Raw genomic sequence first — 26,030 nt, 5'->3', positions numbered from 1 at the left:
TTTCTGAGTTTGTATTAAATGCTTTGCAAATCATAATCACAATAAGTATCTCTTGAAGTACTTGTGAAAATGTGTGTGTATGTGTGTGTGTCTCTGTTTGTGTGTGTGTGTGTGTGTGTGTGCGCTCGCGCACGCGTGTGCTTGTGAGAGTGAGAGAGATAGAGACACAGAGAGAGACAGAGACAGACAGACAGACAGAGAAAGAGCAAACATTCAGAGCCTATATGATTATAATTACTAGTTACTGTCATGGTTGTCACTGGTGGCACTAAGCAGAAACGATATTTATTTCAATAGAAATGTGAACTTATGAACAAGTTGAGTAAGTGTACAAGTTTATGTGCGCATGTGCATGTGCAGACCCAAAGTTGATGTTAGTGCCTTCCTCTGTTCCTCTCTACCTTATTTATTGAGGTTTTGTTTTTCAATTGAGCCCAGAGCTCATCCATTTTGAGTCTGTGTTGCCAAGCTAGCCTGCCCTGAGGATCTCTTGTCTCTGCCTCCCAAGTGTTATGATTAGCTGCCAGGCTGGCTTGGCGTTTACCTTTGAAACTCCAAATTCTAGCTCTCACATTTTCCAGGCACGTACTCTGTCCACTGAACCATTTCACTAGCCAATGAGTCAGCTTTTCACTCTTTACTCATTCTACTAGATCCTCCAGAAAATGCTGATAATTAGCCACTCTTTGCTGGATTGTTGTAAAGACAATGTTATTCAGTTGATAATAAGATGATGGAAATTATACGTAACACCAACAGAGGCCTCTGTTGGTACCTACCATGATGTCAGAAGTAAACGATCAAGTCATCAACCATTTGTCATGTGCTACAATAAGCATTTTATACTCATAATCTTTCAATTATGTCAAAATCCTATGAGCTTGATGTTATTCCTTCTATAAAGCCAGACATCAGCAAGAATGTCAACAATAATAAATCTTAACAGAAAACAGTGAGACCTAGGAAAGCCCTGATAATGAGAGTTAATGTCTTTAAGAAACATCTTAGCATTCATTACATCTTAAACATACCTCATCCATATTAGCGAATCCACTTTGATTTCCGTGACTAACTAATCTTGTATTCAGATTTCTCAGTTTCCACATTTGCTTTTAGTTATATTTAATTAAATTATGTAAAGGGATACATGAGAAGGTGGTTTTAATCATTTAATGGACAAAATAAATATATAGTATCACAAATCAATGGGAGCTATGATTTAGCATTCTTTCTTCTTAGCTAGTTGCTTATCTACCTACCTACTGGTCATGGATTTCTCCTTTTTTCTAGGATGTTAGTTTGTTCTTGAAATACTGCAACATAAAATAAGGAGGCAATCATTATTCCTATTATATAGATAAAAGATGAAGTGTAACAAGATTAACAATATATCCAGGTTTATAGATATTTTGGATATAGGAAGATGTTATTTGCAGATCTAGAACTGAAGATATGCATGCATGGACTTGAGAGAAAGAGAGCGGGGGCTTTATGTTTTAGTTTATTTTTCTATCTGCTTTGGGTCTGTCATTATAATTTGCTCATTTTTAACCTACTACTTGCTTAATCTTCTATTTATTAACTCTATTCAGTCAATGGGCATACATTCAAACCATGTAATATATTCTAATAATCACAGGTATGGAAAAACTTTTTAAAGGCAAAATTCAGGTGACTGGAGTACAAATCTTAAACCAAATCACCTCAGTATTCATAAACTCAGCATCTTGAACAAGAACTGTCTTTAGTGCCACATAAATTTGTGAGCACTTTTAAGAAAGAATCAATCTCCTTTAAGCAATTCTTCCATGAGTCTACGGGCTTGCTTCTTTACTTTTCATTTACTGCCCATTTCTTACTGTCTTGCATAACTGCACTTATCTTGAGTGAGCTGAGTTTTCACAACAGGGGATTAAATCAGTGGAATAACAATAGGTTGAGGAAGAAAGGGTAAACCAGGAAAAGAGACTAATATTGAGTCATTATGTGGAAATGCAACCCTATAAGTTAAGAATTTTTTTTCTGACACTCCACTCAATTATCAGAAGATCATCTATGTCATTTTGTGGTTTGAAAATGACTCACTCATATTTTCTCAAGTAATGTGAGTTTTATGTTAGGAAATTAAGTGACACAATACTGCCAATAGCAGCTGCCCAAGGATGTCAACATCCTAAATATAAAAGAGTGTGAATATCTGCTGTCCTATGGCAATGGCAACAAGCTGTCCCCTCTGTTAAGTAGACTTTAATGGAATGACTTTGAGATGAAAAGTGTGCTCTGAATTGTATGAATTGTGTGCATAGACCACTGCCATCACATTGGCCTTGATGAGTGAGAGAGAGAGAAATGAAAGACCTGAAGACACTATGTGCCTGGATTCAAAAGAAAGAGACCACAGGAAAAACAAAGACCTTCTGAGAGAGAGCTGACAGTGTACACTCCCACCTGCACCTTATTTTCTTCATACTGATAACCACTTTTGGTTCTCCTTATAGAAGTGTAACATAATGATTGTATGATCTTTTAAGCCACTACATCAATGTATCTGTTATAAAATTAAATTAATACAAATAAAAATAAGACTGTGGGCATTTAATCCATACAGCCAAGAGTATAGATACCCAAACAGCATGAGATTGCCCAGACATCCAGGAAGGTCAGTTTTTCTCAAGTTTATAGGCAAGATTTCTTTTTCTTGATCACTACTGCAAGTCTGTCTTTCACTAGCTTGGCTTTTTTCACTAGCTCCCCTTTTCCCAGTTCTAATTCCAGAGCCACCCTTTTCCCAGTTCTAATTCCAGAGCCACCCAGATATTGTATTCTGCCATCTACTTGTTCATAGCGCTAACAATAAATCTTTGCTGCAGGCTTTCCAAGGGTGAAATATATATATATTTACTTTTCTCTACCTATAATACTTAAGCATTAAAATTACACTGTAGGAAGGAATGTTAGTGATATTTATTAATAGTGACCATAGAAGACAGAGCCCTGGGTACAGATAAACCAAGAAGATGCAACAAGACTCTGTACTGGCTATTCATGGATCGGGCACCAAAGGTTGGTGCAATCATCTTGGCAGATGAAGAAGGGCTATGAGTTGCTCAACATGGCCACTAAAAATGCTTACCCAATACAGAGAGAGGGAGGTTGGGAGGCAGGAATAGAGAGCAGGAGAAGAGAGGGGCACTGAGGGGAAGAGGGGAGGGAGGGAGATAGAAAGTCTGATACATGGTAGAAAACAGAAATGTTTCTGCCACAGTGTTAAAATATGAGCTCCACAAAGACAAACCATGGACTCAACTCTTGACTTATTTATCTACTAGCCAAGAGTCATCAGAGTTAGTTAAGTTGCTTAACTCCTCTGTTTCCTCATTTCAAACTAAGGAGGTAACTTTAGTATGTACTTCCTAGGTGTTGTAGGGATTAAATGAAATAATCCAATTAAATGTTGGCCATAATAAAAAGCACTCAACAGGTTCTATTGCTATTATGTTTATGGCACCACAGATCTTCCAATGATTAAGTGAGTATGTATATGTTTGTATATGAGAAGGGTTTGTCTTCTGAGTGAAGCTATAATTGTTATAGGTGGATGATGTCTTACTTTGTTTCTTCAGTCACTAAGTTATAAAAAATACCATTTCTTTATTACAAAGTAAACATTTAATTTCTTCCCTCATTTAATAAATACTTCTTGAGGATCTACAATGTCTTTAAATTATTGCTACATTAAGAATTTAAAAGACTATGAACGTAATCTAAAAGATTAAGGGAGTACTCTGTATTTTGAGTGATAAGGGAAAAAAGAAAGGAAGTAGATATGAAAGAGAGAGGCCCAATTCACCTAAAACATAACATCTTAAACTCTGATAAAGACAGGAAGCAAACTTTAAGAATTTGATGGTCTTGAGGGAGGGGGTTTTCATAGGGGAAACCAGAAAGGGGGATAACATTTGAAATGTAAAAAATAAAAGAGAATTTGATGGCCTTACTCAATACACTCATTTTATAGATCTGAGATGAAACTTAAGTGTACAAACAAGTCTGTCTTTTGACCACAGTGGAATCAGCAGTGATTGAGACCTTGGGTTAGTTGAGAAACAGATGCATTCCTCCTGTGAGAGTCTGATGAATCTCAATGCATAAGACTTTGCTATGTCTATGCACCATGGTTCATTCACCTTGATGTTGTTGGAATTGTGAACACCAGCCCAGTTTCTAATGTTTTAAAACCTCGTATCATACTTGTTAGAGGAGGATATTGCGTGTTGCCCAAGTGTTAGTATAGAAGCCCATACGTACCTAACATGTCTTAACTTTCCTCTGTCTAATCATTGTGCATTGACACATGGCTGATCGTTTTTAGTCTTTCTCAAGAATATACTTACCACACTCCTAAAGAGTCAGTAACTGTTTACTAGTCTTTTGATTAATTGTGCAGATAAATTCTTCGAATATCATTTTGGACGGTATTTCTCAAAATCAGCATGCTAATTTGGAGGAAGTTGTTGAGGAATTATCTGCTCATTTTTGCTATCTGAATGATGATGAAAATATTAATATTTCTTTGTAGATCAAGTTGTTTAAGACAATATTTTGCATAAGACTTATCAAAGTCCAATTTTGCTTCACATTTTATGCTTTCCTTTTTCAGTATATTGACAATAGTATGATGATGATTTTATCTATGCTAACATCGTTTGAGATATTTTGAAGGCCTTGACAACAGAATCAAGTTGTAAATGAAACAGTCTCTCATTTACATACACATATATGCAGATATAGATATTTTACACTTGATTAGTTCTTGTCCCTAATAGTATCTACACTCTTGATGTAGACTTAAAACAAATGCATATTATAATAACTCATTCAAAGAATATTTGCAATGGCCTGTTAAATCTTGTTCTAGTCCAGTCTACTGTGCTAAGGATAGAGTGGTAAATAATTCTGAATTCTAGAAGTTCACTTTAAAGGAAACCATAGAATTGTGCCATTTGGAGCCTACAAGATGGCTTAGTGGATAAGAGCTCTTGTCACACAACCTTGATGACCTGAGTTCTATCCCCAGGGTCCACACTTGTGGAGGGAGAGAACTGACTCCTGAAAGTTGTTCTTTGATCTCCACATACATGCTGTGGCCTATGTGTGACTGCATATATACACATGCATATACAATTAATAATAAAAATAATAATAATAATAATAATAATAAAACAATATATTTTTTTAAAGATTAGTGCCATTTTACAAATAACTATGTTATCCTCATTTGATTTGAGCACAAAACAAGTCACAGATTCAGAAATTTTCTATCTATGTAATGTTTTCCATCAAACCATGTTAGCAACAACTACTTCAAAGGTGGCTTCTGGTTCTTGAAAGGTTAGGCATATACTCTGGAGCTCCACATCTGCTGTTTTCAGTGGCTTTTTGCCAAAAGCAACTTAGTCTAATTGGGAAGGGATGTGCCCTTAGCTTGATAAGTGAATAAATCTCATCAATGATAATGGGACTTATGTGTGAACATGAAGGAAAACTTGACTCCTAACACTGCATTGCATAAGCTTTGAAACGGCTGCTTCTGTGAATGATTGTCCCTCCCTAACTGCCTTCCATCTATCACTGTAATTTGAGGAAAGGATTGCTTTTTATCCTGGCTAATTCTCTCAAAACAAAGACTAACTAATTATTTGAAAATTCCAAAACACACGTTAGGATAGTGTGGTGGAGTGAAAACACTCCCATGTGGACATCCCATAGGAACTGCCATTGATGAATGTTTAAAACAGATGCTTCAGTGAGCAACATATTTAATTAAATCCAAACCTGTTGTTATTATTCCAGAAAATATTATTATTAGCACAAGTTCCAAATGGAATTCACAGCAACTTCTGGTTGGAATTTGGGGAGAGAGATTTTAATTTCTGGGAGAATTGAAAGTAGAAATCAGCAGTTATCAAGAGACTTTGTGTTTCAGCTGAAGGTCATGCTAGGTACGACTTAACTGAGGAGTGTCAGGGCTACTTTTGTAGAATGACTGAGCCAAACAGCTGGCTAGCTACGCCCCATACATCATGAGAAAATGCTGCAGTGTTCACATGAAGTAGCCATCTCTGTTTCAAGAAGAAGAAGAAAAAATTCTTCCAACTTCATAAGATGGATTTATAAGATTGACAGATGTGTCACCAATTATATAATTGCTTTCTTATGTGGTTCTAATAAAATTATTTGGAGCCTAAAAAATGTCTAGCAGTGAATTATTTAATTTAATACATAGTTATAACAAAAATAATTAGTATTTACTTTAAACTCTAAATTGTCAACAAAAAACCTCAAGTAATTATTTTTTGTAGTGCTGCATAATGAAATAAATGTGTAATTAGTGACAGATGGGACTTTTAAATTTTAAGACAGTAAAAAAATCATATCACCTGTTTTGATTACTTTTTTTTACACTAGTGAAATTAGAATATTTGAAAAAGAAGCACAAAGAGAATGAAAAGAATTCACTGCAACCAAGTATAAGGTATGAGTCCTTTTGCATGCTTCCTGTATTCCCAGAAACCTTACTTAAAAGGTCTTGTTTCAAAGCTGGTGATTGGTTTGAGCTGTGCTGTGTTAACTGGGTCCCCATTCCTCCAAGCCATGTCGTTGGAGGGAAAAATCTCTGTGGTCTTGTGATCATCATTTTATTTGATGCCAAATTGCCATGGTAGGATAAAATTTAACTTAACGAAACTCTTTTTTTTTTATATGAGAACTTATTTTGAACCTTTTTCTCCATCCACTTGGAGATGTTTATCTTTCAATAGCCTATAAAATAAACAGGCCCATGGCTAAAAATGATCAACATGATTGTGTCTTGTGATTCTTCACGATGAGCACAGACTGTTGGGCCCCTGTTGGTTACTTTCCTCAGTATGAGTGTCTCTATGTGACACTCACCAGGGGCCATGCCTTAGAATCCTCTCACTGGAAAATGAGTGGTAGATCTTATGGAGTTATAGAGATTTCTCTGTTTGTTTGTTTGTTTGTTTGTTTCTCCTCTCATGTAGACAAAGATGGTAAGAGAAATCTGTGACATTTGATTTTATTATTTTTGCATGTTGGCATGTTTAGAGGAGGGTGACATATAAACAGTAGAAACTCGTGGATGTGGAGGTGTGCAGGGCCACATGGAAACTAGGGGTGACATTAAATGTATTATTCTTACCTTCGCCTTTATTTCTTGGTGGCAGTGGCTATAACTGAACTAGACATTAACCATTTAGGTGAGGCTGGACAGTCCAGCCTGCTCCCTGGACCCACCTTCATTTCTTTCAACACTGGTTTTACTGGTGGATGCAATCCTGAAGATATAGAGTTGAACTGAGGTTCTGAAGCTTCCATGGCAATTGCTGTTAGCATCTGCACTGTTTTGAGGTAAAAGAAAATATTCCATGATTAAGCAGTAACATTTCTTTCCCAGCGAAGTCTGAAATCATTCAGAAGAACTGGGCAGAAAGCAGAGACCATCTCAGAGTTAATTCTGATTTTAAGCAACATTGTAGAAAAGGTTTCTTATGCATCTAAGTCAGTGGTTCTCAACCTTAACACTTTGACCTTAGAATGCAGTTCCTTATGTTATAGTGACCCCCAATCCTAAAGTTATTTTCATTGCTGTAATTTTGCTTCCATTATGAATAGTTACGTAAATATTTTTGAAAAGAGAAGTTTACTAAAGGAGTCTCGACATGCAGGTTCAGAACTACTGAGCTACACGTATTTGGTAATCACTATGGTAGACAGATACCCTAAATTGAAGTTTTCAACATAGATGGGCATCTTCCAACATGGAATGGTAGGCTGGATTCTTCTTTGCTGCTAAGTAGACCCAAAACCTCAGGAGGAGCAATGCCTTGGGAACCCAATTTGTCTTACACAATCTACTTAACTGATGATTTGTTCCTTCACTTGAGAGTAAGAGTGAAGAAAGGCACAGGGTAAGGTGACTATCTTAATGGGAAGTTTCGTGGGTAGCAAGGACTTACTGCTCCCATTGCTGTGACAAAATACAAGACAAAAGCCAATTCAGAAAAGGTTTCTTCTGAGTCCTGTGTAGTGATCGCCTTCAGTGACAAGGAAGTCACGGTAGTAGCAGCTTGAGGTGGCTGGTTACATTGCATTCACGGTCAGGACGGCAAGAATGAAGAAGTTGTGCTCAGCTTGCTTTATAAACATTCTTCCTGGAGACTGAAGCCCATAGAATGACATTGTGTGCAATTTCCAACCTTGAAAAACCCTCACTGGTGGGGGCAAGCCTCATCTCCCAGGAAATTCTAGATTATGTCAAGCTGCAGATCGATATCGACTCTTACGTTGAGTCACTTTCCTTCAACGTTCTCCAAGTTTTCAAAAAATTCTTTAGAGACGCATGCGGTTTTCTTATCAAAGTTTACCCTCCCAGGAATCAAGAGTCAGGAACTTGCCAAGGTGATTGTATCTTCATTTCTTGAGGCTGTTAATTTCATCCCTGAACAGATGATTTGCATATGTGGTCGGCAAACATGCCAAACCTTCCCTGAAACTTCAAACTCTCCCATAAAGGCAGAAACCTACCGCCTGGCAGCAGAGGCGGGTGGAATGTGTGTCTCTGAAGTCAGATGAGGATTCAGAAGGGCCAGACTCTACGAAAGTCAAAGTTCAGCAGAGATAAATGAATCACCCTTCTGCTCTTGGCAATAAGGAACAGAGTCAGTGAGAGCTTATCAGAAGAGGAGGACAAGTTAACGTTCTGCTACAAGAAAACATGAGGAGGAGGATGTAAGCCTTCATTCTAGGATTGTGAGAAAAGTTTTCATCAAGATTACAATCAACTTGTGCAAAGATCACCCCAAAGATTGTATTTAGAACAGGGAGTACTGACAGTTGGGAGATGAGCTAATATGTGAATAGTGACAGAGACAGAGATCTCAGCATTGGGTGGTATGAGCCAAGTGTAGTATGTGGAGAAAGAAGTGATAACATAAAGAGAAGAGATTGTATACAGATCCAAGAAATGCAAATATTTAGAGGGGCCCAGGAAAACTAAGGAAAATTAGCCAAGAAAGAAAGAAAGGAAGAAAAACAGAAGGGAATTGCATAAAGGACGAAGTGGTCCATCCTGGGAAATGCTCAAAGGTCAAGTGAGATACGGATTGGCAGACATCCCCGAGCTTGAGCAACTGTAGAGGGAATTGGAAACATCTGGAAGAAGAGTGTCAGCCGATGAGCTGTATCAGAAGCCACACTGCACTGCCTTAAGCTGACAAGATCGTTGGGGCTGGGGAAGTCAGAATGGATTTTAGAAACCTCCCATCAAATGGAAGGAAAGTGAGTTAGGCGGATAGAAATATCAAGCCAGAGTGGCCTCTGTCTAAGTTACTTGCCCTAATAATTTAAGCATCAGGGTGAATTTTGAGCTTTTCCTGACTTCTAAATCTACCTTTCAGTCATTTCCAAACCATGATGAGTCAAGATATTGTGAAGAACAGTAGTGGTTCTTATTAGATACTTATGAACGTCAGGAAGCAGAGGATGAAAGTTCTGAAAATAACACGTTTGAAGAAGTGATTAAGAATTGAAAGAGGGTTCCAATATCAGGATGCTGCCCTATCTTTGAAGTTGGTGGTTAAATTAGCTACCAGGAGATCAGTATCTGGCATCTTGTTATACAAATCCATAACATAGCAACAAAATCCATTCCATAAATCACACTTCTTGAAAAATTCACAGCAGGTTCTTGCTGATTAAAACTATGCAGACCTAGTCTAATTACATGCACTCTTGAATATGAGTAAGAGAGATACTGGAGAAAGATGATCAAAAGGATATTCCCAAGAAAGCCTTTTATATAAAAGCAGGATCACATGTCACACTTTATAAGAAACTACCGGAGCTCGGAAGCAAGAGTGTGTGACATGCAGGGTGAAGCATCCTGAAAGTGAAGAAGCTGAAACTGTACCAGCATCACGAAAAATGTTGCATGCTACCAGAGAAATTTATTCTGTAGATGACGATGAATCACTCCCATATGTTAAGCCTGAAAGTGGCACGGTTGTATTTGCAATAAAGATAGATTGCTCCATTAGCTTGGAATAATTTAGTTGCAGATAAAGAAAACCTGATTAACAGAAATTTAAGCCTGTGGGTGCATATTGCATTGTTAATGAGAAGTCTAAATAGCATCAGTATAATGTGGTACTATTGATCAGAGGTGTCATCAAGCCCTGGATCTTGACAGTTTCGGCCCACCCCTTCTCTTTCTTTGGATGCTAGTTAAGGCTGATGCTTCATGGATTAGTCCCTTAGTGAAATCCACTTACCCCAAACATCTAACTTATGAAAAGAGGAAAAAGGAAAAGATGCCATCTTAAGGATGTCTCTTGTTAGGGTGTTAAAGCCAACCCCATGTATCCTTGCTTGACACCCCGTTATGCTCCACTAGCAGGAAGAGCATACTTACATGCTATTAAATGAAAAGGAGGTAAGGAGAGGAAATATCTGCCAATAAACAAAACCCTCCCCCACAGTATATATCAATCAAAAACAAATAGCACACTCAATGTGAACAATTTTAAAACAGTTTCACAACGCAACAAATTTTACAATGACTTGACAGAACTGTAGAAAAGCCATAAGAACAGAGTTTTCGAGTTTTTACTCAGTGCTTGTGAAAATAGGCCTATCATTTTCATGTTTCCCTGAAGGGACAGGTGAGGGAAAGTATCTACGAAAACTGGGGACAAAAAAAAATGTGTGTTCAGTATGGATTGTTCAGAATACAGTTCTTGGTTATATAAGACAACTAAAGTAAAAAGGAGAGAACCAGAGAAGACAACACCCGTCCTAGTAGGTTCTCTTTATCAACTCCCAGCTGAACCTAACTCAAGAGCCAAATGACAAATGAGTTCATTGATGTGATATTTAGAGGCCAAGCCTGTTGTACTAAGAACACTGGGAGGGAGAAGAAACAGTGTATTTAAATAGGGCAGATAACTGAAGGCTGCCTGACGGATTGACTTGTCCAGCTTGATCTTGTCCACTTTGCTACCAGGACAAATGATATGCTACCAGAGGGAGGCAAAACAAAACAAAAACATGCAACAGTCTGTAGATGTGCCAAGGAAGAGAATTTTTTCTTTTTCATTTTTTAATTATTATTATTATTTATTTTTTTTTACCGTCTAGTTGTTATCCCCCTCCTGGTCCACCTTCTGACTGTTCTTCACCCCATACCTCCTCCTTCCATCTCCAAGAGGGTGTCCTCACCCCTCACCCCCACTCCACCAGACCTCCCCACCCCTTAGGGCCTCAAGTCTCTCGTGAGTTAAGCACATCTTCTCTCACTGAGGCCAAATCAGGCAGTCTTCTGCTGTATATGTGTCCGGGACCTCACATCATCTGGTGTCTGCTGCCTAGTAGGTGGCTCAGTGTCTGAGGGATCTCAGGGGTCCAGGTTAGTTAAAAATGCAGGTCTTCTTATGGGGTCACCCTCCTCCTCAGCTTCTTCCAGCGTTTTTCCTAATTCAGCCACAGGGGTCCCTGGAAAATCATTCATAAGCGATAACACGAGGAAGTACCTGATGCTTGACAGTGCTCTTGATTTGAATATGTTTGCCGCTTACCAATTTAAAACTTAGAGCTCAGTTATAATTCAGAGAGAATTTTGTTTGGTTTTAAAGAACTTTGTTGATTTCCATTTTAAATAAATAAAATCTGAAATTTAAAGATTCTTAACATGCCCCTAGATCCCAGTCAATCATATCAGCCATGTGAGGTAGTTGAATGCGTGAACTGGAAATAACCTTAACTGAATATTAGGATTAAATTAAAGATGACTTAGTTCGGCAGAAGCAGGACCCTGAGTTGGTCTTTTTGTTAGTTGTTTGCTCACTTTTCACCTTAGAACACTGGGTTGCTGGGCTTAGATCTCATTAACAAATACTAACCTTCTTTAACTTCTAAAATTATTATTTAACAAATATTATATAAATTTAGTCGAAGGGAATACAATTTGGGAGATTGCAAGTTTTCCACTCACCATAATATTCTGGAAATCTATCCAGGTTCTTTTATCTATCAGTGTTTCACTGCTTAATAGAATTCTATGGTATGCGGAGAGCATCCCGTTCATCTGTATTCCTCAATTTCTTGTATTATTTGTTGAGTTGCTTATGTAAACTGCATGTGGTCATTTTACTCCTTGCTACTTAGCGTGTGGTAAACAGACTAGCAATCTCAACACCATGCATATAGAGCTTGTTAAATGTAGAGTCACGTCCCCTTAACTCAGAATCAAACTCTACATTTGAATCAGGTGATTCACACAATGTATAAGTTAGGGAAGAAGTAATGATTTAAGTCAAGGAGAGCAACTTCATACAGAATGTCTGTGAGGGTAGGTCCCCTTCAGATATTAAAGGAATATTGGGTGGCCCGTCAACCTTTTGGAAGCAATCAAACATATTTTCTCTAAGCCCTCAAACCGTCATTCATTCTTTGTGAAAATGGGAACTAGAATAATTTCCCCTAGGTTTCATCAGACACATTACCAGTCTGTATGAAAATCTTCTCTCCTTTAGCCAATCTGGCAAACTCACTGGAGAAAACTGGGAATTGGCTCATGGCCATTTTATGTGCAGTGTGCCACCATGTTCACTACAGAAAGCCCATTGTCTAGAAATAATGGTGAGGTTTTGCCCACAGCAAAAATCTGCATTCAATCCTGCTATCCCAAGGGTGGAATTTTGCTGAAAGCCAAATTCTCAAGTCTTCTTAATTTTGGTGAAGATGTGTGTTTTTGCAAGTGCAAATTCAAGAAATTAAAGTTAGACTTTTTCTAGCTCCCCTCTCTCCAGTGTTTTATGACTGGAAGGACCTTTGAACATTTTCTCAAAATAGTAAGTACCAGCCAAGCTAAGGCAGCTTTGCTGTTAAGCTCACCACCCAAGGCTTTGTGAAAGCTTGACTGGGAAGCACAAGGGACTCACTGTGATGCTGGACAATCTTCTATGAGCTAAGCCAGGTACAGTCAGAAATCCAAAGGACCATCACCCTAGAAAGATGCCTACCCAAATCCTATTTGTCACTGGAGTTCCTCCATTTTCTGGTCCTCTTAGATAGGAAAAGTCTCATAGATATGACATTTAAGATAAACAAATGAGCACAGAAATGGAAGACTGCCAAGTTTGAGTTTCAAAAAGAGACCTATTAAAGATGTGTAAAATGGCTTTCTTAGGAAAAAATATGAGTTGAAATGACTGTATGTTCACCAAGTGATATGTACTGTTCTACTACTGCAAGCGATAGTTTCATTGAAAAGCTTATTTCTAACATTGCTGCAGCTGGAAGGAGGTTTGTTTCCATATCCCTTGCTGCTGGATGCAGACAGACAGAATTTCTAGCAATAGCTATAGTATGTGGCCTTTACATCCGTGTTCTTGCAGACATAAATGGTGTCAAAGTAGTTAGGATCTCAAAGGCAATTATCCTGCTTTATTGCCTCCATGTGTTTAATGCCCAGATGCAGTTCATGTGGGCAATACCAGGTGTGCTTACCAAGTTATGTAAGGCACAAGGGTATTTTCACACTGTACACTGTTAGGCCAAAGTTTCAGTAATGAGATGAGAAAGGTCATTTTCATTTGTGTTGTTGCGGAAACATGTACCAGTGGACTAAGAGATTTCTGCTACGTCAAAGATAAGTCGTAGGTTTGTATGTTAAAGCCAGTGGAATGCTCAGCAATCTTTTATCAGAAAAAATTTCCTAGTCTAAGTAGAGGGAAAACGGGGTTAACTAGAACAATGAAGTTAGCATATTAAGAGTGAAAGGTCATCACACAGCAGAAGAGTCTCAGTGTCAATTTTGCAGCTAGGATCTGTTTGCACTGCGGTTTGTCTTCTTGATTGCATCCAAAGACATTTTGAAGCCTCTTGGGTTGGTACACTTAACTCAGAATTTGAGTATTCTCTTCTTTTGACACATTCTTGAATTCTAGAACGATTCAAGCCCCTTGGCTCTCTCTGGATCACAACACATCTAGAAAAGCCATGTCTCCCGTTGTGTATGGTCACACTACGTTCAAATTTCAAAATTTTAACTAAATTTTTTCTTTTGTTTACCTGAGTTTTGTCTGGCTTTTACACTCCTATTTTCAGATTACTCTAACTGTGTGTAAAAGAAGCAAGTAACAAAGTTGCAACTGAAGGTGGGTTCTGGAAAACCACTTGAAACTACAACATTTCTTCAGGTATCTCATGGAGCATGGCTTCAAATCTAACATAGTAATTAAGAGGAAACTTCAGTCCACAGAAACGCAATAACTCATTTATTTGTGAGACAGATTTTTCTTTTGTAGTGGATCTTATTTCTTATCATGAGGTTTCAATACAAAGACCAGGTACCTTAAGGGTACATTTCCACAAATGCTTTCCTGTATTAGTCCAAGATCACTAACAAGGTTCTAACCCTTTTTTAAAAAAGTGTTTATTTATCTGAATGTGTATCTCTCTGTCTTTGTCTCTTTGTCTCTCTCTCTCTCTCTCTGTGTCTATCTCTCTTGTGTGTGTGCATGGTGCATGTGTGGAAGCATGTGTGTGCTTGCTGTTTATACATATATACAAAGGCAAGGCCAGAGGTTGAAATAAACATCTTCCTTCCTTCCTTCTCCTCCACCTTATGTTTTGAGTCGGGTTCTCTCACTGAATTTTAAGCTTGCCATTTCAGCTACTGGTTGGCCAGTGAGCCTCTGGATCCATGTGCCTCAGTTCTTCCCGTGCTAGGGATACAGGCATGTTCTGTCATATCTGGCTTTTCTACAGGTGCTGGGGATCTGAGCTCACCTCCCATGCTTATAGAACAAGCACTATACCAACTGTGGGATCTTCAGAAAGCCTTGCTCTTGCAGCAAATTCCTAGAAACTCTTCCATAAATCTTTAAGACAAATAGTTTCTTCAATGATTTTTAAAGGAAGGACCCCTTTCTCTACATTAGCCAGATTCTCCTACAGTGAATAGCTGCTGAAGCTGGTAACTGCCTCTACATGACTATCTCTTTATCCCTGGCAGCATCCTTTCCTGCTGCCATGCTGATTATTTTAGTGATGGTGAATGTGCATAATCTTGAGTCCTGGTAATGGAACAGGGCTCCTAATGGCAGTTGTGTCATGATTTCCTACTTTATCAGGCTTCCCATTCTCACACATCTGTCCTTTTCCAGAATGAATTGACTCTGATCCTTAGCTAACCAAATCTCTTTCTAGCTTACACTTTTCTTCAATTGTAGATTATTTATTATCAGTTGAACAAATACACAAATATTGGAACTGAAATTCCTAAGTGAGTATTTCTGGGTAGTTTCTGTATGTGTGCTCTTGACTTTTTACTTTTTGTTTAATCTTTTCACTTTATCCTTCATTCCAATCTTGACATTTATTCATCGAATTTTATTGTCAATTTAAATATCACTCTTAATAGTGCAATGAGTCAAAGATTGATTATTGATGGGGAAAATGTGATCTATGCCAAGTAACTAAATGGAGAAAATATAATATAGACGTGACTGGCTTCAATGATATTTGGAAACCCAAAGGGAAATAGAGGATAATGAAAAGTCTGTGCATTAACAATCCTGATAGGGGGCAAGAGAGGGAAGTGAGGTACTAGTATTATTCAACTTTCATTGTCACCTGTATCATTAAAGTACAAAGTTGGAAAGACTGTCAGAAAAAACAGTGCCTCTTTCATTTCTCTACCATCAAAAATCTTGTCAATATTAACCATCAAACAAATACATACATGTCTCTAATCTCAGCAATCTGGAGGCAGAGGCAAACAGATCTCTATGAGTTTGAAAACAGCCAGGAAACCCAGGACTACATAGAGAAACCCTGTTTCAACAACAAGCAATCAAACAACAAACAAACGAACAAAAACTGAACACCTACAAACACCCACTGGAAGAAGTAGTTTGGAAAATATAGTTCAAAGAGGTCTGCTATCTCCAGTTCAGAAGAAAGCTGGAGGAAAGACTAGGAAGTGATCTGAGACACAACAGGCAAATGGTTTTGTTGACTGTGGAGTACTTTCACTCTAGACATATTTATTCTTTTTTTTTATTAGGTATTTTCCTCGTTTACATTTTCAATGCTATCCCAAAGGTCCCCCATGCCCAAACCCCTACCCACCCACTCCCCCTTTTTGGCCCTGGCGTTCCCCTGTACTGGGGCATATAAAGTTTGCAAGTCCAATGGGCCTCTCTTTGCAGTGATGGCCGACTAGGCCATCTTTTGATACATATGTAGCTAGAGACAAGAGCTCCGGGATACTGGTTAGTTCATATTGTTGTTACACCTATAGGGTTGCAGTTCCCTTTAGCTCCTTGGGTAATTTCTCTAGCTCCTCCATTGGGGGCCGTGTGACCCATCCAATAGCTGACTGTGATCATCCACTTCTGTGTTTGCTAGGCCCCGGCATAGTCTCACAAGAGACAGCTCTATCTGGGTCCTTTCAGCAAAATCTTGCTAGTGTATGCAATGGTGTCAGCATTTGGAAGCTGATTATGGGATGGATCCCTGCATATGGCAATCACTAGATGGTCCATCCTTTCATCACAGCTCCAAATTTTTTCTCTGTAACTCCTTGGATGGGTGTTTTGTTCCCATTTCTAAGAAAGGGTAAAGTGTCCACACTTTGGTCTTCGTTCTTCTTGAATTTCATGCGTTTGGCAAGTTGTATCTTATATCTTGGGTATCCTAAGTTTCTAGGCTAATATCCACTTATCAGTGAGTACATATTGTGTGAGTTCCTTTGTGATTGGGTTACCTCACTCAGGATGATTCCCTCCAGGTCCATCCATTTGCCTAGAAATTTCATAAATTCATTTTTTTAATAGCTGAGTAGTACTCCATTGTGTATATGTACCACATTTTCTGTATCCATTCCTCTGTTGAGGGGCATCTGGGTTCTTTCCAGATTCTGGGTATTATAAATAAGACAGCTATGAACATAGTGGAGCATGTGTCCTTCTTACCGGTTGGAACATCTTCTTGATATATGCCCAGGAGAGGTATTGCGGGATCCTCCGGTAGTACTATGCCCAATTTTCTGAGGAACCGCCAGACTGATTTCCAGAGTGGTTGTACAAGCTGGCAATCCCACCAACAATGGAGGAGTGTTCCCCTTTCTCCACATCCTCACCAGCATCTGCTGTCACCTGAGTTTTTGATCTTAGCCATTCTGACTGGAGTGAAGTAGAATCTCAGGGTTGTTTTGATTTGCATTTCCCTGATGATTAAGGATGTTGAACATTTTTTCAGGTGTTTCTCTGCCATTCGGTATTCTTCAGGTGAGAATTCTTTGTTCAGCTCTGAGCCCCATTTTTTAATGAGGTTATTTGATTTTCTGGAATCCACCTTCTTGAGTTCTTTATATCTATTGGATATTAGTCCCCTATCCGATTTGGGATAGGTAAAGATCCTTTCCCAATCTGTTGGTGGCCTTTTTGTCTTATTGACGGTGTCTTTTGCTTTGCAGAAGCTTTGCAATTTTATGAGGTCCCATTTATCAATTCTTGATCTTACAGCACAAGCCATTGCTGTTCTATTCAGGAATTTTTCCCCTGTACCCATATCTTCGAGGCTTTTCCCTACTTTCTCCTCTATAAGTTTCAGTGTCACTGGTTTTATGTGGAGTTCCTTAATCCACTTAGATTTGACCTTAGTACAAGGAGATAGAAATGGATCAATTCGCATTCTTCTACATGATAAGTGCCAGTTGTGCCAGCACCATTTGTTGAAAATGCTGTCTTTTTTCCACTGGATGGTTTTAGCTCCCTTGTCAAAGATCAAGTGACCATAGGTGTGTGGGTTCATCTCTGGGTCTTCAATTCTGTTCCATTGGTCTACTTGTCTGTCACTATACCAGTACCATGCAGTTTTGATCACAATTGCTCTGTAGTACAGTTTTAGGTCAGGCATGGTGGTGATTCCACCAGAGGTTCTTTTATCTTTGAGAAGAGTTTTTGCTATCCTCGGTTTTTTGTTATTCCAGATGAATCTGCCGATTGCCCTTTCTAATTCGTTGAAGAATTGAGTTGGAATTTTGATGGGGATTGCATTGAATCTGTAGATTGCTTTTGGCAAGATAGCCATTTTTACAATGTTGATCCTGCCAATTCATGTGCATGGGAGATCTTTCCATCTTCTGAGATCTTCTTTAATTTCTTTCTTTAGAGACTTGAAGTTCTTATCATACAGATCTTTCACTTCCTTAGTTAGAGTCACGCCAAGGTATTTTATATTATTTGTGACTATTGAGAAGGGTGTTGTTTCCCTAATTTCTTTCTCAGCCTGTTTATTCTTTGTGTAGAGAAAGGCCATTGACTTGTTTGAGTTAATTTTATATCCAGCTACTTCATTGAAGCTGTTTATCAGGCTTAGGAGTTCTCTGGTGGAATTTTTAGGGTCACTTATATATACTATCATATCATCTGCAAAAAGTGATATTTTGACTTCTTCCTTTCCAATTTGTATCCCCTTGATCTCCTTTTGTTGTCGAATTGCTCTGGCTAGGACTTCAAGTACAATGTTGAATAGGTAGGGCGAGAGTGGACAGCCTTGTCTAGTCCCTGATTTTAGTGGGATTGCTTCCAGCTTCTCACCATTTACTTTGATGTTGGCTACTGGTTTGCTGTAGATTGCTTTTATCATGTTTAGGTATGGGCCTTGAATTTCTGATCTTTCCAAGACTTTTATCATGAATGGGTGTTGGGTTTTGTCAAATGTTTTCTCAGCATCTAACGAGATGATCATGTGGTTTTTGTCTTTGAGTTTGTTTATATACTGGATTACATTGATGGATTTCCGTATATTGAACCATCCCTGCATCCCTGGGATGAAACCTACTTGGTCAGGATGGATGATTATTTTGATGTGTTCTTGGATTCGGTTCTCTTAGGGTCTGTATGAGATCTTCCCAGGATCTTATAGCTTTCATAGTCTCTGGGGAGAAGTCTGGTGTAATTCTGATAGGGATGCCTTTATATGTTACTTGACCTTTTTCCTTTACTGCTTTTAATAATCTTTCTTTGTTTAGTATGTTTAGTGCTTTGACAGGAGCCTGATATAGCTGTCTCCTGAGAGGCCCTACCAGTGTCTGACAAACACAGAAGTGGATGCTCTCAACCAAGCTTTGGAATGAGCACAGGGTCCCCAGTGGAGGAATTAGAGAAAGAAACCAAGGAGCTGAAAAGGTTTGTAGCCTAATAGGAGAAACAACAATAGGAACCAACCGGTAACCCCAAAGCTCTCAGGGACTAAACCACCAACCAAAGAGTACACATGGAGGTGCCCATGGCTCTAGCTGCATATGTAGCAGAGGGTGGCCTTGTCAGTCATCGATGGGAGGGTAGGCCCTTGGTCCTTTGAAGGTTCGATACCGCAGTGTAGGGAGATGCCAGGGCCAGGAAGCGGGAGTGGGTGGGTTGGTGAGCAGGGGAATGGGTAGGAGATAGGGGTTTTTCGGAGGGGAAACCAGGAAAGGGGACAACATTGGAAATGTAAGTAAAGAAAATATCTAATAATTTTTAAAAAAAGAAAAAATGCACACCTTGAGAGAATGGGTTGTCCTCAACAAGTTGAAAGTACCATGTATTCACTTATTGGGCTCCCTTGGAAGTAACATGCAGGCAGACTACCTGAGTTCCTTCAATGAATTGTTTAATAAGTGACATGTATCATGAGAAACAATTAGCACTGTTAGAAAACATCTTAAATTCCTTGTCTTATGATATCAGAGTAGGAGTACAGTTCAGTATTTTGAAAGTGGAGCAAGGGGTACCTGTGGCTATGATGTCCTGGTTCTATATGTTTGAGACACCTTTCCTTCTTATTTAGCCCTTGCTAATAATTCTTTGGGGTAGATTACCACCAGGGTCAGCTATCTCCAATTGTGATGCAATGATGTGTTAAGGTTCTTTTTCCTAAATAACTGGCCTTCTTGCTCATAGAGATTTACTTATCTTAATATGCCTAGAGCTTATGCATTATTTGGATTATGGTAGAACTGAATGTAGATTCACCTGTTCCTTTCCCATGCTTGTTGAGTCGTTCTCCTGTATGATTTCTGTTTTCTTAGAGTTTTGTTTCCGAAGGGGAACAATATATCAAAGAGCCGACAGAATGCAGGAGCCCAGAATGTTTCTACTTTTCTTTCAAAATTGTAATAACTTTCTGGTCAGATTTCTATATTTATGCTTAGCAGAAATCAGTTTCAGGAGGTTGCTTTTAAATTAATCCTTTGAGTATTTCATACAAAAGACTGTTTTACCTCATTCTCACTTTTCATTTTTCTCCTTTCAACTCCTTCTGTGACCCTCTCCCAGTACTCTCTCACCCTCATGACTTCTTTTAAAATTATTAGTGTTATATATAATGTATATGTACAAATAGATTACAGATGATACATTGATAGGTGATGGATAAATAGTTGACATATAAATAAATAAATGATAGGTAGGTAGATAGATAGATAGATAGATAGATAGATAGATAGATAATGTATATATAAATATGATCTTCTGAGTCCAGTTAGTTTTTTCATATGTCTACATGTTTAAGGCTGGCTTCTTGGGATTGGATAACCTGTCAAATGTTTGTTGCTGGAGAAGGTTCATTCTCTCTTGTTCGGCAGCCATTAATTTCCTGTTACACTTAATCTAGGGATAGGGTCTTGTGAGATCTCACCCATTGACGTCAAAATGTCAACCAGTATTATTATTTTTCCCATCTTGTCTAGGCAATAATATTCTCTGGGTTTCATGGGTGCAGCTTCTGTCTCGTATATCAATAACATCTCACACCAGACATCCTGGTTCTCTGGCTTTTATGATGTTCCCTGAACTTTATATGCAGAGGTTATATTTCAAGTATTCTATGTATATGCATACACTGATTCTTAGGCTAAATCAGTCCCTGAGGCCTATTAATGTAATCTAGATGAAAATCGCACTTCTGGGATACAAAACCAAGGTTAGCCTTAGCCTGTGAAACTACCACCCTGAGTAAGGTAACCTTAAAGTAGCCTGCCAACTTGATTTAATGAAACTTCCTAATTGGGAAATCCAACCCTGAGCAACACCATTAGTATCAGTTATGTTTTCTCATTATTTTTCACCCAATTTCCCGCAAATATTTTGCTTTTCACTTTTACCACTCTTTGGCACAAATAAAATTGGGGAATTGGGAAGATAAAGCCATGTTTGTCTTCGAATTTCATAACAAAATGTGCTATTGCAAACACTTGAACTGTCCCATTGCTTTGACTCTAGCAGGAGCTCGCTGATAGGAGAAACATAAAGAACTGAAAAATAGGATATCAGTTTTTGATCCGATTCTAAAATAACACATTAAAAAATAACAATAAATCTGTGTGACCATATATTCATACATGGGAATACTGATCACATAGAAAGAGAGGATGAGATTTTAAGGTATTTTCTGTGTTGAAATTAACTTGAACAATAAATAAGATGAAGAAATTGTGTTTAGAGCCTACTTACTAGTAGTCTTACGAACTGTACCGCCCCTATATTTTAACCCATGCCTCAACTACATGCATTGTATAAACAATTAATCATGTGAAAGGTTATGTGTAGTTTACAAAGAATTGTCTCATGAATTTACTCATGTGAGACTCGTAGCATCCCTGTGTAGTATGTTTACTAAGATGGCCATATGGAGGTCCTGAGTCATTAAAGAATTCTCTCTAACTCTTCAATCTCAGGGTAATGCTGGATGAACAGAGTCATCATAACATCCTTTCAGAGCTTTACATTTTCTGTGTTTAATATTTTGATTATAAGTGAAATTTTGTCTTATGAAAATTCAACATAACTATCTCCATTTGATGGACAATTTGTAACATTCAAAAAGTTATTATTTGGATTAAAACGCGTAACACCATTTCTCCTTCCCTGAGTTGTATGGGTTCTATAGTTTTTACTTTATAGGCACACTTTAATATTTTCTGAAAAGGATAAGGACTGATATGGAAATTTGACAAAAGCCAGGGAGGTAATTCATTGTCATTATTAACCTAACTGGATTTTGGATGTCCTAGGAAACACACCCCTTGCTGTGACTTTTAGGACAGGTCCAGAGTGGTTTAGCCAAGCAGGTAAGACCAATGCTGAATGTAGGTGGCACCATTCAGTTGGCTGAATGAAAGTAAAAAGAAAGTAGCCAACTGAGCCTCAGGATTCATAGCTCTACCCACTTCCTCAAGATGTCACATGGCCATCTGTCTCACTATCCTCGTGTCACAACCAAGACCTATTTCCATTGCCAATCCAGGAAGCAGTGATGCATCCTGAACTCAGTCATGAATTAAAATATTTACTTACATAAGTGGCCTCCTGTCAGGTGTTAGGTCACAGCAGTGAGAAGAGTGACCACAACAGTCAGGATCTCAAGTTATTCTTAAAACAGGAAGAAAAATTATCTTCCAGTTTAATCTTTATTAATGGATGATGTATGTGTTTTACTCTTGGGTGAAGAACTGAGAAAACAGTAATTTGCTCAGGAATAATTAACTTAATAGAAAACCTGATGAAATACCTTAAATTCAACAATGTGCAGTTATGCAAATAATATCTATTTTAATTGAACTGAGCACTTGTTATTAAAATATGAACATTGAATTGTAAAATTGGGTAACTAACTTTCTATAATGTGAAAAGAAGATTGTAACTATTATATATTGTTTCTCTTACAGTATGATATTATATTAGATGATTTATACCTCCTATTAACATTGTTCCTCACTAAAACCATCAGAATAAATAAGTATGAGAGAATTGAAAATAAAATGTTTAGCCATAAGTTGGATGATATAGAGCCAGAAAGTGGTTGTGATATCATGGAGTTTAAAAGGGAGTTTAGTTAAAGTGGTGCATTGTGAAGGAAAAGCATTCCCATCAGGTGGAGCTGCTTGACAGACAGGTTATCCTTGGCACCTCCAGACAGATTGAATATAGCAAAAAACTTCCATTAATAATTGGTAAAATATTCAAACAACAATGCAATATAAAGCCTTGAAAATTCTTCTATACAGAGGTTTTCCAATGTGCTTGGACTACTGAAGGAGATCAAAGAAGTTTAAATCCCTGGCAACATCAAATAATCTTCATTCCCTGGCCAGTGGTGCTGAAGAACTTTTATAAAGTTTGCTCTAGATGATTTTATCATCTTCTCATCTTTGGATATCATAGTATACAGTGAAGCCAATACACAAAGTGTCAAGAAGAAAAATCAACAGAGATTGACATTATCAGCTAATTCTCCACTGAAGAACTGAGACTTCGATGGGTAGTTACACAACGGGTGAAATGTGAACTACATAACATAATGTGGTAAGAGACAAGAGGGTAAAACATTATCTCAGGGAATTGTAGGAAACATCCCTTTACATTGCAATGGTTTAAGGCATCAGAAGTGTCCTTTTTAAAGTAAAAATATATTGAAGGTGTTCCTAGCTGGTTAACAATACGTAAGTAGTTTCTCAGAGTTCCCGATCCTTTAAAAATTCAATTTTTTCATTTCATTTTTGAAGAGATATTTTCTTCATTTGCATTTCAAATGCTATCCCAAAAGTCCCCTATACCCTCCACCCCCGCCCTGCTCCCCAACCCACCCACTTCCACTTCCTGGCCCTGGCATTCCCCTGTACTGGTGCATATAATCTTTGCCAGACCAAGGGCCTCTCCTCCCAATGACAGTCAACTAGACCATCTTCTGCTACATGTGCAGCTAGAGAAATGAGCTCTGGGGGTACTGGTGAGTTCATATTATTGTTCCTCCTATAGGGCTACAGACCCCTTCAGCTCCTTGTGTACTTTCTCTAGCTCCTCCATTGGGGACCCTGTGTTCGATCCAATAGATGACTGTGAGCATCCAGAGACTGCCCTACCTGGGGATCCATCCCCAAATTGGCCACTAAACACAGACAATATTGAATATGCCAGCAAGATTTTGCTGACAGGACCCCAATATAGTTGTCTCTTGTGAGGCTATGCCAGTGCCTGGCAAATACAGAAGTGGATGCTCACAGTCATCTATTGGATTTTCATTTCTTATATATCACTACTTTTGTACACATTAAAATATCCAATAACCAATCCTTCCTGAAAATAATTTACCTTGAAAAATGCCCAATTTGTATATGTTCACATTATACTGGTAAAGGGTAGGGACATGGCTACTGCTGGATTTGGACTGGGTGAGTGGATAGAGAAGAGCCGAGGCTCCAAATGTAAATAATTGATGCTTTTAGATTCCCTCTCCCTCCCTCCCCCCCCTCTTTCTCTCTCTGATGCATGTATGTATGTGTTTAATTTGCATACATACATGTGTTTATTTACATATATATATGTAGACCTGAAGTTGACATTAGATATCTTTTGGTATTTTTTGAATAGGTTTCCACTTTATCTATCGAGGCAAGGTCTCTACCTGAAACTGAAACTGACCAATTCCACCTAGTTTAATATATCCATTTGCCTAGTGGAATCCTCTTCTTCCCCAGTTCAGGAGATACAGGAGACTGCCACACCTACATGCCTTTTATATGATTGTGGGCTTCCAAATGATGGCATTCATACTTGCACAGCAAATGCTTTATCTTCTGAGCCATTTCCCCAGGCAAAAGACTGCAAATTATATTCCTTGACTGAACACTTACCTTATAGTAACATCATTTCCCAGAAAGAGGACGAGAAACTTGAAACTAAAATGAATTGCAATGTTGATCTCCCACAGAGATAGCTACACATGTTTCATAGTTTGTTTATTAATATGTGTTTCTGCCTGTCCACTTCTCATTTTTACTTTCTATAGGTTTATGAACAGAAGCTTAGAATATTAATTACATATACCCATCGACTTCAGCAGATTGATGTTTCGTGTGTGCAGATAACTTCTGGAAGTAACAAGCCGCTGCTGTTGTGGGTCAGTTCAACCCTTTGGGGAAGCTAAGTGGCTAAAGTAAATGTGAATGCTGTCTGAACACATTTGACAGTTTACTGTTGCATATAGAAAAAGAAGATAGAGCCAAAAAGAATTTCTCGAAATGCTCAGTATTTATATGACCCATTTGCATAAGAATTCAGTTATGCTGTTGGTATGGCCAAATGAAGGGCCTTTCAAAAGGAAAAGACACAAGAAGATAGACACTCTAATGCCTAGAGTTATAAAAAGGGGAAAAAAATTCTTGAGAGTTCAAGGCCCCTGAAGATATAAATTTTGTGAGATAAGTAGGTGTGTGAAGAAGCTAAAAGTAATTTTATTTCTTTTGTTACACGTTTGATTTGTGTTGAGAACAATTGGTACTCTGACATAATTAAAGCAGTTCTGACATTTTGGTGTGTTTCATTGTTGGGCTATGCACAGAATGTTCCTACTGTCTTTGTTAATGTATTTTGAATAAAGATGGGTTTTATATTCATTCTGACCTTGTGATACTACCTTGAGCTGTGCAGTACAGTATAAAAAAGATAAAGGAATTTTACAATGATCAATCTTGTCTATTAATGAAAGAATTGCTTATTACCAAAGTGGAAATGTTTTCTGCACTATTCTAAACTGAACGACAGTTTGGCCTCTTGAAAGTATTTCTGTGAGGGCAACATGGTCTAAGCTAAACTCTATTATTTTGTACTTCCTATGAATATGAACATATTAGTCATGATTTGGTCATGTTAGAGTGAAATAAAATTTGTGATATTTGTCAATTGTCACCTAATCTTTCTTGTCTCTGCTTGCTTTCTAAAAAAAAAGAGACAGATTTTCATAAGTGAAGAACAGTCTCAAAACTTTTAGAATATACATTCGATTTAGGAAGATACTATTTTCCCAAAGTGTTTATATCATGTATTTTTTTCCTTGAGATTAAATTAAAATTGCAGCTGTTCTACCCTAATATATCAATTTCTTAACTTCACATGAAA

General features: G+C 38.0%; 1 long non-coding RNA gene across 1 annotated transcript in view; it reads left to right on the top strand.

The window, feature by feature from the left end:
- Gm19303 (predicted gene, 19303) overlaps positions 1–25,811 on the top strand; it is a 163,971-nt gene extending 138,160 nt beyond the window's left edge. The window contains exons 5-6 of the long non-coding RNA NR_045092.1: positions 23,141–23,438; positions 24,922–25,811. This is a non-coding gene — a long non-coding RNA (predicted gene, 19303). The remainder of the gene's footprint in view (positions 1–23,140; positions 23,439–24,921) is intronic.
- The last annotated feature ends 219 nt before the right edge of the window (positions 25,812–26,030 follow it).

Source organism: Mus musculus, chromosome 15 (genome assembly GCF_000001635.26).
Source record: "Mus musculus strain C57BL/6J chromosome 15, GRCm38.p6 C57BL/6J".
Taxonomy (NCBI): Eukaryota; Metazoa; Chordata; class Mammalia; order Rodentia; family Muridae; genus Mus; species Mus musculus.
This window is presented reverse-complemented; position numbering and strand designations above follow the sequence as displayed.